We start from the raw sequence: 16,903 nt of genomic DNA on the forward strand, positions 1-16,903 counted from the left end.
AAGTTTAGTTTTAATTTGACTGCAAAGGGAAAATAATTTTAGGATCAAGAACATTCCCCTTTAATTTTCCTTCTGCTAAAACTTATGACCACAGCTATATGGAGCCCTGTAGAAGTTGTCAACAGCTTGAACTGTGTCCAGAAGCAATGATGCAGTGAGTGCTGTTCCTTGCAAAAAAATAATATATCCTGCAGGTAGTAGCACTCAGCAAGTAGAAGGGTATACCTGGTACAAAGCAGCACGTCAGGGTTCATTTCCTTTGCGCAAATGAAGATCCTGAATGAGTATCCTGGATTGTTGTAGGTATTTAAGCATAAGAGGTCCAGCAGTTGGTTTGAGATCAAGAGGAGTGAGGAATGCATTTGGTTCAGAAAACCCATTTTGGGGCTGTCTAGGACTTCGTAAACATGAAATGAAGTCACATCACCATAACATTAATATAAAATGTCGGAAGTCACATCACCATAACATTAATATAAAATGTCAGAAGTGTGTTAGAAACTTAGTTCAGAAAAATGTATTGACCACAATTGTCATTATTTTGCATGGACAGCAGACCTTGTGCTATGCTTCAAATTCTTCTCCCCATCCTTGGTATTTCATTTTCCTGCTGTCAGAAATATTCACATTTAGATTGTTACGCTGTATTTTTTGGGTTGTTACCCTCGTGTCCCTCTGTGGAATATGTATTCCTTTATGGACAATTACCATTATTTCTGTATGGGAAAAAAAAAAAAAAAAAGAGAGACTTCTATGAATCTGCACCTGAACTGGAAACTAAACTTAAATCTTGAATTTTTAGTCTATTATTTTGAGGACAGTGAGGCCAATGAGCCTATTCTCATTGCTTCTTCAGCAAGATTAGTTGACTCCCTCAAAAGAAAAGAAAAAAACATTTTTGTGGGTCTGGTGAAGATGAAACAAGGCAAAGTGCCTTGTGAATAGGTAGCAGTTCCCTTTTGTTCTAGCCAAAATTGTTAGTACTAAGAGAATACAGATGTTATTAGCAGTGATAAAAAAGAAGGAGCGTGTCACTTTACACAAACACCCAAACGTTTCAGTGCATGGCAGATTACCTGAGCCTCTTTTTCTCTGGGAAATTTTGCATCAAGAAGCTTAAGAAAGGGGTAGATTAGGTCAGGCAAGCACACCCAGATATAAAGATTGGGTTGTTTTTGACCAAGGGGAGAATTATTCACTAGACTACACACTGCTAGTTATGAGGTCTTTCTACTGGCTAGCACTATAATTTGCAATTGCTTTTTCTCATCAGCATATTTAGTAAGATATAAATATTTTACTATCTATTGTCTATACATAGATTGTGACCAGCTTGACACAAAGCATCAAATGGTGTTTTGGGAAGAGAAAAATATATTCCTTCTGAGTTTGAGTAAAGTTGTTTTAGAATAATTTAGAAGGGTATAAGCAGAAAATTCTGTTTGGATTGAATTGAGAACAGGGTATACAATTTAAGACCAAGAAATACTGTGCAGATTTCTCCTTGGAACGTCTTAATTTCCATATCCATGCTTTGAGTCTTAAATGAAAAGGCTAGTAAGCATATTTACTATTCTACATTTGGGTTAATTTTAGAGCAGTGCTTTGATTTTTGTTCCCTAATGCTCTATTGATGACCCCTTTTCAACTGCCCAGAAAGGACCACCCTGACTAAAATGCAAGGCAGTTGCTGGAATCCACATTAGATACATGCTCTTGCTCCCTCTGAGAAGAAATTGCCAGCTGAGCAGGACTGTAATGAATTCTTATGTGTCTTGTAGTGTGAACTGCCATCAATTAGGAGCTAAGCTGAGACCATCAAACTCATTTTAATTAGAACCTCTGATTGGATTTATGCCAAGATCCCAAAGGTAAAAATCTAGTACACAGATTTACCATCTTCTCCAAGTGAAAATTTTAATACTAGTCAATTCTCCTTGCTTGCTGTGAGTGTGTGCATATGGGCCTGCATTTGAGGTTAAACTGTATTTTCGTATGTGGATAGTGGAGATGTTCATACACACATTACAGTGCTAAGAGCATCCTATTATTCCATCCCTGTCATACACCATTCCATTTCTACTGGCAGGCAGAAAAGCAATTTCATCTCTCACATTCTCATTGTATATATTTAATTTCTAATGAGATTCAGGGATTCTCCATTCCCAAGGCACGTTATCTTTCATTATTACCACAATACAATAAAATGTATAAAATAATAACAGAGAATAATAATAATAACTAATGTGTAATTATCAACCTCATTCTGTCTTGAATCTGTTGTTACAAAGTCTGACAATTGCATCTTAGTAATATGAACGCCTAACCTCTGGATGTTGCAGCTTGGAAAGATAATTTCTTATTAGGTTTTACTATTATTATTATTTTAACCTTCACAATCTGTGATATGAAATTTGTGCTTAGAGTTCAGTAAGCCATATCCCCTTCTGTGAAATGCAAAATGGTTTCCCATATGGCTTGAAAAATATGCAAATATGCTTTTCGTGACACAGAATATGTCTGTATATTGCATGCATTTGTCTGTAAAGAAAAATCCATGTGTAATGGTCTCCAGAATAGCCTTCATACTGAATAACTTTGAGATTGGTGAACCTTAGAAACAGAATGATACCTAAGGGATAGTTTTAGAGTTAAAAAAATATATATGAAAATAAAAATCTATAGAACCCTATGTAAATAGCTGGAGGCTAGAGGAATTAGACAGAGAAAAATTGTGTCTGCTCAGGGAACAGACAATTCAGACCATGTTGTTGACCCATTAAGCCACCTATGATAGTACTGAGACAGAAGCCAGGGACTTTAGTTCAATCCCCAACTAGGTCATCCAATTAAAATGTATTTAGGAATACATCTAACCAGAAGAGTAGAAGGGTGTCTCAACTCCTGCCCTTTCTGTATCCCATTGACTAAATCTCAGGCAACAGCACTGGGAACAAAATAAATACAAGACCACTGGTGTACCAACAGCTTGCAGTTGCACTGAAAACATGACTTGAGGTATAAATATACATTCATATTGATGACGTGTTTCAGGGGCCTCTGTTGAGACTTAGTTGTATTTATAGCACAATGAGTATTATTGAAACAGTATTATATACATAACTCCTTTCTCCATGGCTTAACTTTTTGTTGATTTTTAGGCCAGACCCCAGTTTTAAAAATATTTTCAGGAAGAGCTTCCAATGTTAAAAATCATGGAAAACAAAAATTAATGGTTCTTAATGACATTTCAAAGGAGATTCAGAGTTTTATGTAGTTGTGGTGGTGTTTTGTCATTGCTGTTGTTTTTGTGCATGGCATGGAAACATTCCAAAATAACTAGCCATCTTTATACAGTTCAGAAACTCTTTAAAGATCTTAACTGAATTCTTTCTTGTGAAAAAATCTAATATTTGAACAAGATTTTTTTTTTTTTTAATCCAGTACATGCATAATCTGATTATCTGGCAGGTTCAGGTTCTTGGAAAATCAAATCACTTTACAGGTGCCAAATATTTACTGAAAAAGAAAAAAAATTGTTGAAGGAAGAGCTTGAATTTCTTTGATTTCAGAAATCTCTTCCAGGCTTATGTTTAGCAATAAGCTAAAAAATTAAACATTTTTTCCCGAAGTGTTCCCAGTTATTGCCATCATGTTACCTATGGATATTATGAGTTCCTTTTCTGGGGAAGGGTGTTCTGTGGGTATGTATATGACTATTTATTTACCTTGAAGTGCAGTGTGATAGCTGCTTAGGAAAAGCGATTCATCTGTAGTTTCCATGATATAAAATAATGTTTATAGTGGGTTTTATTTTCTTGTGTTTTCCATTATATTATGAATATACTTTTTTTTTCATCGGGTGAAATCTGATAATTCAAATGGGCATTGTGTAGTCACAGATGCAAAAGTTCATAACTGGCTTTATAAAATAACAATGTATTCTTCCTGAATCAAATGTTATATGCACCGACTGCTGATTTTTAATTAGATGTGTGCTTACAGCAAAGATTTTGATTACAGTAAAAAAGGTAAAACCTCTCATACATCTGAGCATAAGCATCTGGTAGAATGTATAAATAAAACACTAGACTAGGTTTGCATCCAGGGTTAACCATCCCTGTGTGCCAAGTGTCATATTTGCCGAGAGAAAGAACTAAGTGAAAACCTCATCACCCAAATTCTGTCTTCCTCTAGACAAAATTTTAGAACAATGCAGAGTACAAGGCTTTCAAACAAAGCAACCCTTTTCTGAAGAGCAAGTCCTCTTACTTTTGCAGATTATATTCAGCAGAAGCATTTTCCCCCACTACAGCTTGTGAATCTTCAACTGAGTCAAGGAAATAATATGATGTTCAGCAGACTCCAGTCAACACAGATTACATTATTTGTACCATGAGAGTAAGGGAAGAAAAAATACATTTGTTGAGACCAAAGGGCACACAGAGGCAGCCTCTGAGTAATTCAAACATAAACAGGAAAGAAACTTGATAGAAAAGCCTGGCGCTGTTCCATGTCAAGGCTAATTACTGCTGCCTTTTTCATGCAAAGTTCTGAATTAATAAGGTAGAGAAAATAAAGAATGGAGAGCATGCAGTTTTGTTCAAGGGTACAACTTCACCTTTAAAATCCTTTGCTTGCTCTTGAATTTAGAAGAATCCATAAGAACTGTTTCACAAAAAATGTGTTGGCTGAAACAGTGAAAAAACAAACAAAAAAATTTTGATTTCATTGACATACAAAAACTGTTGTTAGGATTTCATGGTTGTTGCAGTCTTATATTTCGTTGATCAGAGACATTGGCAGATTTTATTTACAATATGTTAAATCTTATCTGCCTAGTGTTATGCAATTGATTAGGCAATCGATTAAGCAATCGATTTGTTTTCTCCTATAAATATCAGTACTTTTGAAGTGCAGTTTACCCCTTTTAGGATGAAGAAAATGCGAATATAATTATGTAAGTAAAATGACAGATGTAGGATTTCAGCATGTAAAGTAAAAGATATTCGATTGTTTAAGGTAAATGTGGATATAAACCAAACTTCCTCTTCAAAAGTTTTGGCACAACCCTGGAAATCCTGCTCCAAAGCATAAGGCCTCAGCCTGGTAAACAGTCCATCTGAAGGCAGTGAACTAGCTGCTTGGGTGACGGATTTTAAGGGAGAGGAAGGGGAAACAGGAAAGGATTAGTATACATATATAAATAGTATGCATATAGATATAAACAAAAATGCAAACAACATTCAAAAATCATTTTAATAAACTAAAATTCCCAAAGTGGAATCAGTGTTCAACCACCGTTTTTTTAACAGAATATGAAAGGAAGAAGGACTTCCAACAGTTGACAACCAGCCCTTTTTTTTTTTTTTTTTAAGAAGTAAAAGGGACTTCACTTGATATGTTTGAGGACATTGTCACTGGAGTGTAAAACATTGAAGCTGGCTGAGCAAAGGGACAAGCTGCTTTCCTCCTGAGATTTTTCACGATGTGGAGACAAGATTCACATTCCATACCAAACAGCTTTCTCATGACTGGAGTGCAAAATAAGCTGTTTCTAATAGATCTCTTTGTATAGTACTCTAATAGATGTGTGTGTTTTTGGGTGTGTGCATGTTAACTCTTGGGAAAAAAAAAAAAAATCCTGGGAACTGGTAGACAATTGATAACAATTATCTGTTTCATTTTGCCTTGAACTTAATGCCAAACAAGCAAGGGTTTGTGTTTTCCCACTAACACTTTGATGTTTTATTGATTGCTTTGGTCAAAGTGAAAAGTTTGAAAACCAGAAAGTTGCAATAACTTTGTATAGTATGCATATTATCGCTTTCTGCTGTTTGTAGTCAAAGACATGCCTTGTTTACTAATGACTTGAGATAGCTATAAACCGATTTTATGTGTGCAGCCTTACACACCCTATGTATTTGTGGTCACTGCCAAGTGCTAAGTATTCTCAGAGTTCAAAAGTATCTATTGCCTGGATGTGTTGCTCAAGTGACATCATTCAAGCAATTTTAGCACATTTTATGAAGGCAATATGAATACCACATTTTAAATTTGCTCAGGTCCTCTTGCCATTTTTATGTCAAGAGCTGGAAAATACTAGAAATAAGATCCTTTAGTTTCAGTCCTGCTTGCCATTCTACATACATGGAAAAATGTGGTTACTCTGCAAACTGTACTTTTTAGTGAGTTTGTGTTGTCAAGGCCAAGAGCATTTGGTACTTCCAGGCAGATTAAGAGCAATTCTAACAGCATAAATGCAGGACACAGTATGAAGGCAAAGACAAATCTACTGTTTCACTGAAGGCCATTAAAAACTGTGATTTTTGGCAAACCTATCCATTACTGTGTTAAACTATAACAGAGATACCTTCAGAGGGGAAACAGTATCCCCTTTGTTGAGCCAGAAAAAAAAAAAAAAAAAAGTTTCCAAGCTGCCTTTATAAATTCTTACTGAACACTTTCAAGTAGCTTGCCAAAACATTAGGCAGTTTTAGGAGAACGCTGGGGTGCAGATTAATTCTTAATAAATTGATTTATATTCCTACAAGTAAGCAAGCAGTCTGTGTGCTCAGATGCAATTTAACTCCCGTGTATCTGACAGTTTCTTCTATAAGTTATGGTTTAATTCTTTAAAAGACCAGTGTGTCATTTGTATTAGGAGCCTTCAAGTACTTACAGTTGTTTCACATTATAGCTTATTGTATTACAGTTCTGGTATATTCTTTCTATAAGTAATCTTGTGGGAGCCGAAGAAATAGGAGCCCTTCAACATGCAACAGCAATGACTTTTCCATGTTTCCGTTATGCACTGTGGTAATGGGGGAACAACCTGAAGAAACTAATGGAAGATTCTTGAGCATCCAGTTTTATTTCAATTTGATTCTCAATGGTTTTATTATTATTACTATTATTATTATTATTATTATTCTTTTGTTAAAAATGAATCGGCGGAGTTTGTTGCTTCCCTCACAGGCAGTAAATATTCACTGAGTGTTGAGTTGAAAGAAGCTGAGAAAAGTTTACTAAAGTAAGTTGTCAGGGAAGAACACAGCCATATAATATATGTGCACAACTTGGAGCAACTATAGTCAGTGATAATGGATATATTTTTTGCAAATGCAGGCTAAGCTTTTTTTATTTTTTTGTTATTCTTTTTTCCCCCCTCCAGTTTCATATGAACCTTAAAAAGGCTTGAGTATGCTGCCTGGGCCCCTCTTGAAGTACTCATGGACAGGTAGCAGAAAGAAGCTACTGTTCTTGTCCCTGGTCTGCTGAGTTCATCGGTTGTATTCCCATGTATTGTTACTGAAGCTCAATCGGATCTTCAATCATGTTATCTCCTAGAATAAGAGAAGGGGAGACTTCCACGAATTACATCAATTTGGACACATGGTCAGACTGTCATCCTCTAGAGATGGGGAATTTGCTGTTTGGCCGCCACAGTTCTGTGTTTGTCAGGGGCCTTCCAGCGCTCTGCACACTGTTGCTGCTACTAATCCTACCATTTGCATACAGCACCAGCTGGTCAAAGAGCTGCCCATGGCAAAATGAACAGGTGGGAACACCCAACAAATGGCATATAATTTCTGGAGAATGAGATGCATACCTGTCAGTAAACGTAAATTCCCAGAAACCTAAAACTCCATTTCAGTTGTTTTGGTCTGGATGGTTGTGGTGACTGACTGGAAACCCCAAAGGAATTGAAAATTTTCAGATAGAGGAAAAAAAAGGTATAATGAACCACTTCAGGTCAGACTTCACAAGAGCTGAAATTGCCCTAAAGGCAAAAACCTATTATCATATGAATTTCCAATGGAAAAGTGTGAAGAAAGGATACGTAAACATGAAAAGTAATAATCTAATTCCTTTGAAAGTTGTCCACATATTTGTTGCAGATGTTTGATTAGGACCATGAAGGAAAATAGCATTTTATGTGCTTCAGCTATGGTTTTCTGAGGAATAAGTGTATTTTTCTACAACAAATATGACACGGAGTCACTGAATTTTGACTGGGCGGGTGTGTTTGTTGTTTTTTTCTATAATCATTGTGATTTTTTTCCCAGTTGTCAACATATAATTTTTCACATACATAGAACAGATGAATGATCAAATGAAAGCCTTGCATTTCTTGTTTCTTAAGCTGAGTTTTTATTCATATATACATTTAAAGATAAGCACCATTGGAAACCAAACTAGAAACATTTTTTTCATAGAAAATGAAACTACCATATATTAAACACAAGAGCAAAGATTACACTAAATGTCTTTTTTTTTTTTTTTTTTTTTTAGCATATTTTTATATCACACAGTTTCTGTCCTTTAATGTTCTGTACATAATTATTTCCATAGTTGCTTTTAATCTTTTGGGGCTACTTTTTGAAGAAATTGGATTTACATGTAATTTCTAGTTCACAAGGAGTTGCCAGTTGTTTGGATTAACAGGTGTTTCTCCTGTGAAAAATAGGTTCCTGGAAAACACTTCCTAGAGTTTTGGGGATGAGAGAGTGTAAATTATTTTATGTTGGTTAAATACACACATATGAGACTAATTTAGATACATCCCAGAGTTGCATCACTTAACTTTTTCTGCTAACTTTGCTTTTAAGCCAAATCTCAAACTTCAGTCTGATAAAGAAGTAGCCCAGGGATGCTAGTGACTAGCACCTATGTGTGTATGATGGAATTGATGCCTGTGTTTTAGTTTGAGACATACCTAGACAATAAGAAGTTTGAATTATGGAAAAAGCCACGTTGAAGAAGAGCATTACCTCCCAGCTTCATCTGGTTGTGTAGCCACAAGTTTCTGGAAACCTGAGACTATATATGATATCTAAAAGTACTCTAACATCTGAAATAAGCTCTTTATTTCTTCTCAGAGAAGTGAACTTTTGAAAAGTATGATATTCAAGTTTTGAAGCTAACTGTCATGAGTGGGCAGAGGAGGAATGCTGCTGAACAGAAAGAAGTTAAGTATTTTCCTTTTTTAAAGCAAATCTTTGAAAATATCTTACAAATGTAATTTTGCAGGAAAGGTATTAATGCTGAATTATAATATACTAACAGATCACTGAATATTTTGAATTATTACTTATGTAGTGTTAGAGCTACTAATTTGGTGCACATATATTCTGATACTGTCTTTTTTTGGTCATTTGATAACGCTTATTCTTGCATATCTACACTTTTTTCTTTTTACTTTTTTTAACCTTTCTGTGGATAAAAAGCTACAAATCCATTGTGGCACCCAGATAGTCATACTACATACAATCATATACAATATTCACGTATACTCTAAGAATGCTGTGCAAGTTTCTAGCCAACTCAAAACCACGGGGGTCGTGGTGCCATACTGATAATTTCTAGACTGTTAAAATGTACTTGCAGGTTAAAATGTATCTTTCTGATATAGAGAATCCAAATATCTTACATATGAACAAAAATATTTTCTACTTTTCCCATTTTCTTAATATGCATCTGTAATAAGGATGGGATACCATGAAGGCTATTTTATTGTCTTATTATAATGTAGTTCATTGATTCCAACGGTTAAATCATTTTTATGGCACATTAAAAATATCATGATATCAGGAAACCTATCTGTCAGGTTGAGGGACTTTTTTACAAACCAAGTCCATCCCACATGGACACTGAAAACAAATCATAGCAGTCTATTCTATAATGGACTCATACAGGCATTTTCCAATCTTAAAGTCTTTGCTCAAATCAATCTTTGCTCAGACTGGAAAAAGGGCTTGGAAATAGCTGAGTTTTTGTTCAAGCTTTGTGTTATCCCTTACATTAGAAGCATTTTATTTATTTAGTTAGTTAGTTAGTTTTGCTGGTAGTGGTGGTAGTGTTGTGTTTTTGTTTTTGGTGGATTGCATTGAAATAATTAAATATTGATAAAAAGAACATCTATTCTGAAGTAAATTTTCCATCACTTTTTGGTATTTGACTTCACTGTAAAGAGCAGGAAGATTAAGAAAGCAGTTCATGATTTGGCATTCTTCTGTTTCAAAATGCATGTATCATTCTCCGTATCAGACCTGTAGTAAAAATAATAATGCACTAACTACGTTTTGACTACACCACAGAAACTCAGAAGCAAGCATTACTTCTCAAGCAGGAAAGTCAAGCATCTGATTCTGATGTCAGATTTGCAGCATGCTTCACTTCATATTGGGAAAGACTTTCTAAGTAGCATGTGCACATATATCTATCTACCTTTCAAAGAATGAGGCTTGCTCTATTTATCTTTCTTTCATTCCGATAGTTTCTTCCATTATTTGTTAATAGTGACAGTTTCCCTCCATTTCAAAGATCAAAACAATAACTGCTGAAACAGCAAACATTTGCAGCCTTCATTTTTGCCTCCAGCCTTCCTTTGATATGCAGTCTCTGTTTCTAAATTCACAAATGAATGTGAAATTGTCTGGGATGGATGCAGAAGGCTGAAGAAAATCATCCAAATGTAGTTTTAATATGTTCTCTTATGGTATATTAAATCGGAGCTGATAGCACCTTTGTAAAGCAAAATGAATCCTATGGAATCTGAGCCAGGGGACCTAGTCCAAATTTTTTGTCTAAGAAGAACTTCAGGCATCTGCTCAGAAAGAACATAGTGCCTGCAAATACCTCGATTTATCTTCCATTTCCTGCAGAGCTTGTCATCAAAAACTTACCCCTCCCTTTACCTCACAGAAATACTTGGGCAAGTTTTGTAGGTGTTATGAACCATCAAAGTTTATATGAAGTAATGCCACTTACTAAAAACTGAGGATATTCTCATTTTTAGTTGCTGTTTTTTCCAGGGGGAAAGAGGTCTCCTTCACTCTTCAAATAACTTCATTATTGGGAGGGTGAATACTAATTTTCCAGCTCATTCTTATTCTCTAGGGATAATTTGGCTGCTATGCAAAAATGTAAAATGATTGTGTTTCCAACCTGGTTTCCCAGACACCTAATTCTGCATAGTTCTTCTTGTGTGTTTGATGGGGAAAATGTTGTGATTATCCCACTCAATTAGAGACTCAAAGACTAACTTTTCAGTGATGATTATGGCATGATAAATCATGTGAAAATAGCCTGATCAGTTAATAAATCATAGTTAACAACTAATAGTTAATAACTAATTAGATGCAGTAGTTTTTTGTTTCTGTCTTTCTGTACTCTGAGGTGAAAAGAAAACAGAAACTAATTCAATGGTAGTATTAAATGAATACTCAAAGCAATGGAGACTGTATTCATATAAATACAAGGGAAAGTATATATGATATTTGTATGACTCATTGCATTAGTATTCTACCCAGAAGTATTTACAATGGCAAAACATATCTTTGCTAAGAAAATACAAAGTATATATATTTTTGCAACTGGCTTTTAACACAATTTTAAAGAGACTTCATAGTAATGTCTGGTTTTGTATAATCTTAGGTATAGTGATAAGGCATTATTAACAATTTTCGTCAAGTGTTTGTCTAGTGTGGTTGTAAAATACTGAAGAAAAAAAAAAAAGTATATACGACCTCTCTGAAAGAGTAACAGGTGTACTTGTCTCATCCCACGCATAACCTCCCCTCTCCTGTGTAAATACATACTCATAATGTGTACACTTTCTATTTCTATCTTTTTTTTTTTAATCAGCTTCTACATGCAAAATGAATTCTGTGCTGTCAACCTGTTTAATCTACTGAGGGCTAGGTTTTGCTCTTTGTACCTATCCTTTGTACCTTCCCTAAAGTGTGTGTATACCAATGCACGAAGCAGGGGAAATAAACAGGATGAGCTTGAGATCTGTGTTTGGTCACAGGGCCACGACCTCGTTGCGATCACAGAGATGTGGTGGGATAGCACGCATGACTGGAATGCTGTCATGGAGGGCTATGTCCTTTTAAGGAAAGACAGGCTGGGGAAGCGAGGGGGTGGGGTTGCCATTTATGTGAGGGAGCAATTAGAGTGTACCCAGCTCCACCTGGGGGAGGGTGAAGGACAAGTGGAGAGCTTGTGGGTGAGAATGGAGGGGTGGGCTGGTATGGGGAACACTGTTGTGGGGGTGTACTACAGGTCACCAGATCAGGAGGAGGAGGATGATGAGGCCTTCTACAAGCAGCTGGCAGTAGCCTCACGATCATGGGCGCTGGTTCTCATGGGGGACTTCAATTATCCAGACATCTGTTGGGTAAGCAACTCGGCCAGGCATGCGCAGTCCAAATGGTTCCTACGATGCGTTGAAGACAATTTTCTGACGCAGGTGGTGGAGGAGCCGACAAGGCGGGGGGTGCTTCTGGACCTTGTCCTTACCAACAGGGATGGGCTTGTTAGGGATGTGAAGGTTGGGGGCAGCTTGGGATGCAGCGACCACGAGATGGTGGAGTTCAAGATGGAACTTGGTGGAAGAAGTAAGGCTAGTAGCAGGATTGCTACCCTGGAATTTCGAAGAGCCAACTTCGACCTCTTCCGAGACCTGCTTGGGAGTATCTCATGGGCTAGGTTGCTAGAAGGCAAGAGTGCTTGAGAGAGCTGGGCTACATTTAAACAGCACTTCTTCCAAGCTCAGGATCGGTGCATCACTAAGAGTAGGAAATCTGGGAAGGGGGGCAGGAAACCTGTGTGGATGAGCAAGGAGCTCATCGATAAGATCAAAAGGAAGAGGAAGGTCTATGAAATGTGAAAAAAGGGCCTGTCCTCTTGGGAAGAGTATAGAAGTGTTGTCAGGGCCTGCAGGGACGTGATGAGGAAGGCTAAAGCCCACCTAGAGATGAGGCTTGCAAAAGAGATAAAAGATAATACGGGTTTTTTTAAGTATGTAAACAGTAAAAGGAAGACTAGGGATAACGTGGGTCCCTTACTGAACAAGGGGGGTGTCCTGGTAACAGGAGATGCCGAGAAGGTGGAGATACTGAATGCTTTCTTTGCTTCAGTCTTTGCTTCAAGGACTTCCCCCCGGGACTCCTCAACCCTGGCAGGAGGAGAAAGGGTCTGGGAAATGGAGGGCTCCCCCATGGTTGAAAAGAGAGTGGTTCGGGAGCGTCTGAGTGGGCTCAACGCACACAAATCCATGGGTCCCGATGAGATGCATCCAGGTGTGCTAAGGGAGTTGGCAGAGGTGATCGCCGAACCGCTCTCTATCATCTTTGAAAGGTCCTGGAGAACAGGAGAGGTGCCTGAAGACTGGAGGATAGCCAAATGTCACTCCGGTCTTCAAGAAGGGCAAGAAGGAGGATCCGGAAAACTACAGGCCAGTCAGTCTCACCTCTGTCCCTGAAAAGGTGTTGGAACAGCTTGTTCTGGATGCCATCTCCAAGCAATTGGAAGAGAAGAATGTTATGACGAGTAGTCAGCATGGATTCACCAAGGGGAAGTCATGCTCGACCAACCTTGTTGCCTTCTGTGATGGCATCACCAGCTGGGTAGATTGGGGGGAGAGCAGTGGATGTCATCTACCTTGACTTTAGCAAGGCTTTCGATACTGTCTCCCATGACATCCTGATAGTAAAGCTGAGAAAGTGTGGGATAGAGGAGTGGGCAGTAAAGTGGGTTGAGAACTGGCTGACTGGCCAAGCTCAGAGGATGGTGATCGGTGGTGCAGAGTCCGGCTGGAGACCTGTGACTAGCGGCATTCCCCAGGGGTCAGTGCTGGATCTGGTTTTGTTCAACATCTTCAGTGATGACCTTGGTGAGGGAATAGTGTCTGCCCTCAGCAAGTACACTGATGATACAAAGCTGGGAGGAGTGGCTGACATGCCAGAAGGCTGTGCCACCACTCAGCAAGACCTGGACAGGCTGGAGAGATGGGCAGGAAGAAACCAAATGAGGTTTAACAAGAGCAAGTGTAGAGTCCTGCACCTGGGAAGGAACAACCGCATGTATCAGTATAGGCTGGGGGACGACCTGCTGGAGAGGAGCTCTGCGGAGAAGGACCTGGATGTCCTGGTGGATGACAGGTTGACCATGAGCCAGCATTGTGTCCTCGTGGCCAAGAGGGCCAATGGGATCCTGGCGTGCATTAAAAGGAGCGTGGCCAGCAGGTCAAGGGAGGTGATCCTCCCCCTCTATTCTGCCCTGGTCAGGCCTTACCTGGAGTACTGTGTCCAGTTCTGGGCTCCCCAGTACAAAAAAGACAGGGATCTCCTGGAAAGAGTCCAGCGGAGGGCCACAAAGATGATACAGGGCCTGGAGCATCTTCCCTGTGAGGAAAGACTGAGAGACCTGGGTCTGTTCAGCCTGGAGAAAAGAATACTGAGAGGGGATCTCATCAATGTGGTGTGGGAGACAGAGGGATTTGGCCAACCTCTTTTCAGTGGTTTGTGGGGATAGGACAAGGGGTAATGGCCACAAGACAGAGCACAGGAAGTTCCGCACCAACTTGCAGAAGAACTTCTTCACAGTGAGGGTGACGGAGCACTGGAACAGGCTGCCCAGGGAGGTTGTGGAGTTTCCTTCTCTGGAGATATTCAAGGCCTGTCTGGATGCCTAGCTGGGCAGCCTGCTCTAGGGAACCTGCTTTGGCAGGGGGTTTGGACCCGATGATCTTTTGAGGTCCTTTCCAACCCCTTCGATTCTGTGATTCTGTCTGTGGAAATGAAGTGATTGGCACTTAATCAGTTCAGGAAATGTTGTCCCTAAACAGACACTCCTCTTGTACTGACAGGAAATGGTTTACTTCATTTTCTTCTATACACAGTAACTTTGGTCACGAATAGCTCAGAAAGGTGGTGAAGAAAGCAGTTTGATTTCTCTAATGCATGGGATAAACATTGCATAGGTAGTTATGGTGACTCATCTACATATTCGATGTGGAAGAATAAGAGTATCTTACAAATGAACACAAATCCAGTCCAGAACAAGGGAAGTTTGGGCAAAACTGCATGCAAATTCTTCAAGAACCCCTTTACAAGGGCTCTGCAAATAAAGCAGTTCATTTCACATTTCCATTTGACACTTAGGCTCCTTAAAGGACCAACTTTTGTGTGTTGTTTGTAGGTTACTTTGGTGGTGAGCATCCATCTGCTGGAAATATAACTGAGGCAGGCATTTGATCTCCTGCTAGCTACAATATATCAATATATCAATAGCAATTAAATGTTGTTAGCTGAGCTATCCTTGTGGTAGAGATTAACACTATGAGCCCTCTGCCTACTGCTACTTGGACTTTTCCATAGTCCTTGATCTAGTTATGCAAAGTTTTTGCCAAGTACAATCTTGAGACTTCATATAGGACTCATGTCTTGCCAGAAATCATTACCTTCCTCACTGACTTTATACATTTATTTATCAAAACTGTTACCAGAGCCATAGACTCGACAGTGGGATCCTGTTGTTATAGGTGCTCTGTGTATATGCAGCTGCATTACTAAGTGAAATTTCCCTTGCTGCAATAAAAGAACTTCAAGCATTCAGCACTGTAGTAATTGCAATGAATACTTTCTGGGCAGCAATGTGTGGGAAAACCCATTTTCCCCTGACCTGCAAGTTTTTTTTTTTTTTTTTTTTTGTTTTGTTTTGTTTTTTAAGTATATGTTGATAATTTTAGAATTCAACGCAGAGACACAGTATAACTCTCATCATCCAAGACATTGTATTTGGAGGGAAGTAATTGATTACTGGTTAGTTGTAGCTGTGACTCGGGTTTCGATTAGAAAAATAACTTAAAAACTCTAACAGAAAGCAGCTATTTTGCACACTGCTAAAAAGCATTTGTGTAAGTTTGGTGTGTTTGACTCATGCGTAATGTATACTCCTTAATGACCTGCATAGCCAAAGGATGCCACTTTAAATTGATGAGTGTGATATATTCATACATAGAACAAATTAGTTTAAGGACAGATGAAGAATAGATGTGCAGTCTAGCTAGCATGAACTGTAACAATTATAGAGATTATTACAATTACAGTCTAATACCTTCCAGACATCAGAAATCATTAAGTGTCAGAGTTATGGAGATCTACAAGCTAGTTTATCACAAAAAATATTATTGTATTACAGCAGTTTCAGTTTTGCCACTATATTTGATATTAAAAGAATATATCTACTAAAAATATTTATTTTCACAGGTTTCTAACTTAACCTTAGAAACAAGCTCAAGAAGAAGTATGACAAAAGAATGTGTACCCCACATGAAAGTTAGAGGAATACAGGGTGGTGAATGTGTCTTGGAGCACTTTGTTTCCAATGCACAAGAAGAACGTGTTTTAAGTCAGTAGAAGTCAGGGTAAAACTACTGATTTGAGAAAAGCCTGTCTCTCAGACAGGTGGGACTGAAAAGAGCTCATTTGCTTGAGGCCTACTTTGCAAATGAGTCATTTAATCATATCTATAACAAGAATCTGTAAAATATTATAATATCTGAACTCACTTCAGACTGCAGCTATGTTTAAAATTGAACTTCAACCAGACCAATAAATCCTAATATCCACAAGTTTACAGGTGTACTTTGAGCTGAATATGGTTAAATTTCATGAGTTGGACTACTCCCAAAAATTACACTTAAGAAAAAATAATTTGAAATCAAAACTGATTAGATATGGCATTTTTCCTGTTGCAAAGGTTATGAAGGAATGACATGACTACTTAACTGGATTCTTCACTGCTCTTAATCCTTCCATTTACAATTTCACTGGCAATAACAAGTTCTTCAGTCAAAAGGACTTTGCTTTTTACCTCCATAAGATAAAAAAGGCGTGTGTATGTGCCTGTGCCTGAGACTACCATGGCAACGATCAGGAAGTCATCGGGAAGTTTATGAAAAATGAGTATTTCTTCTTTTAAAAATGAGTTCTGTTGAAATGTAATTTTCTACATAACCCCAGACATTTAAAAAAAATATATGTATCCTTTGCCCAAATCATGCTTACTCTCTGACATTCTGAGCAAATGCTGTGCGCAGATTCATACCTAG

This window comes from Cygnus atratus, chromosome 1 (assembly GCF_013377495.2).
Source record: "Cygnus atratus isolate AKBS03 ecotype Queensland, Australia chromosome 1, CAtr_DNAZoo_HiC_assembly, whole genome shotgun sequence".
Lineage (NCBI taxonomy): Eukaryota > Metazoa > Chordata > Aves > Anseriformes > Anatidae > Cygnus > Cygnus atratus.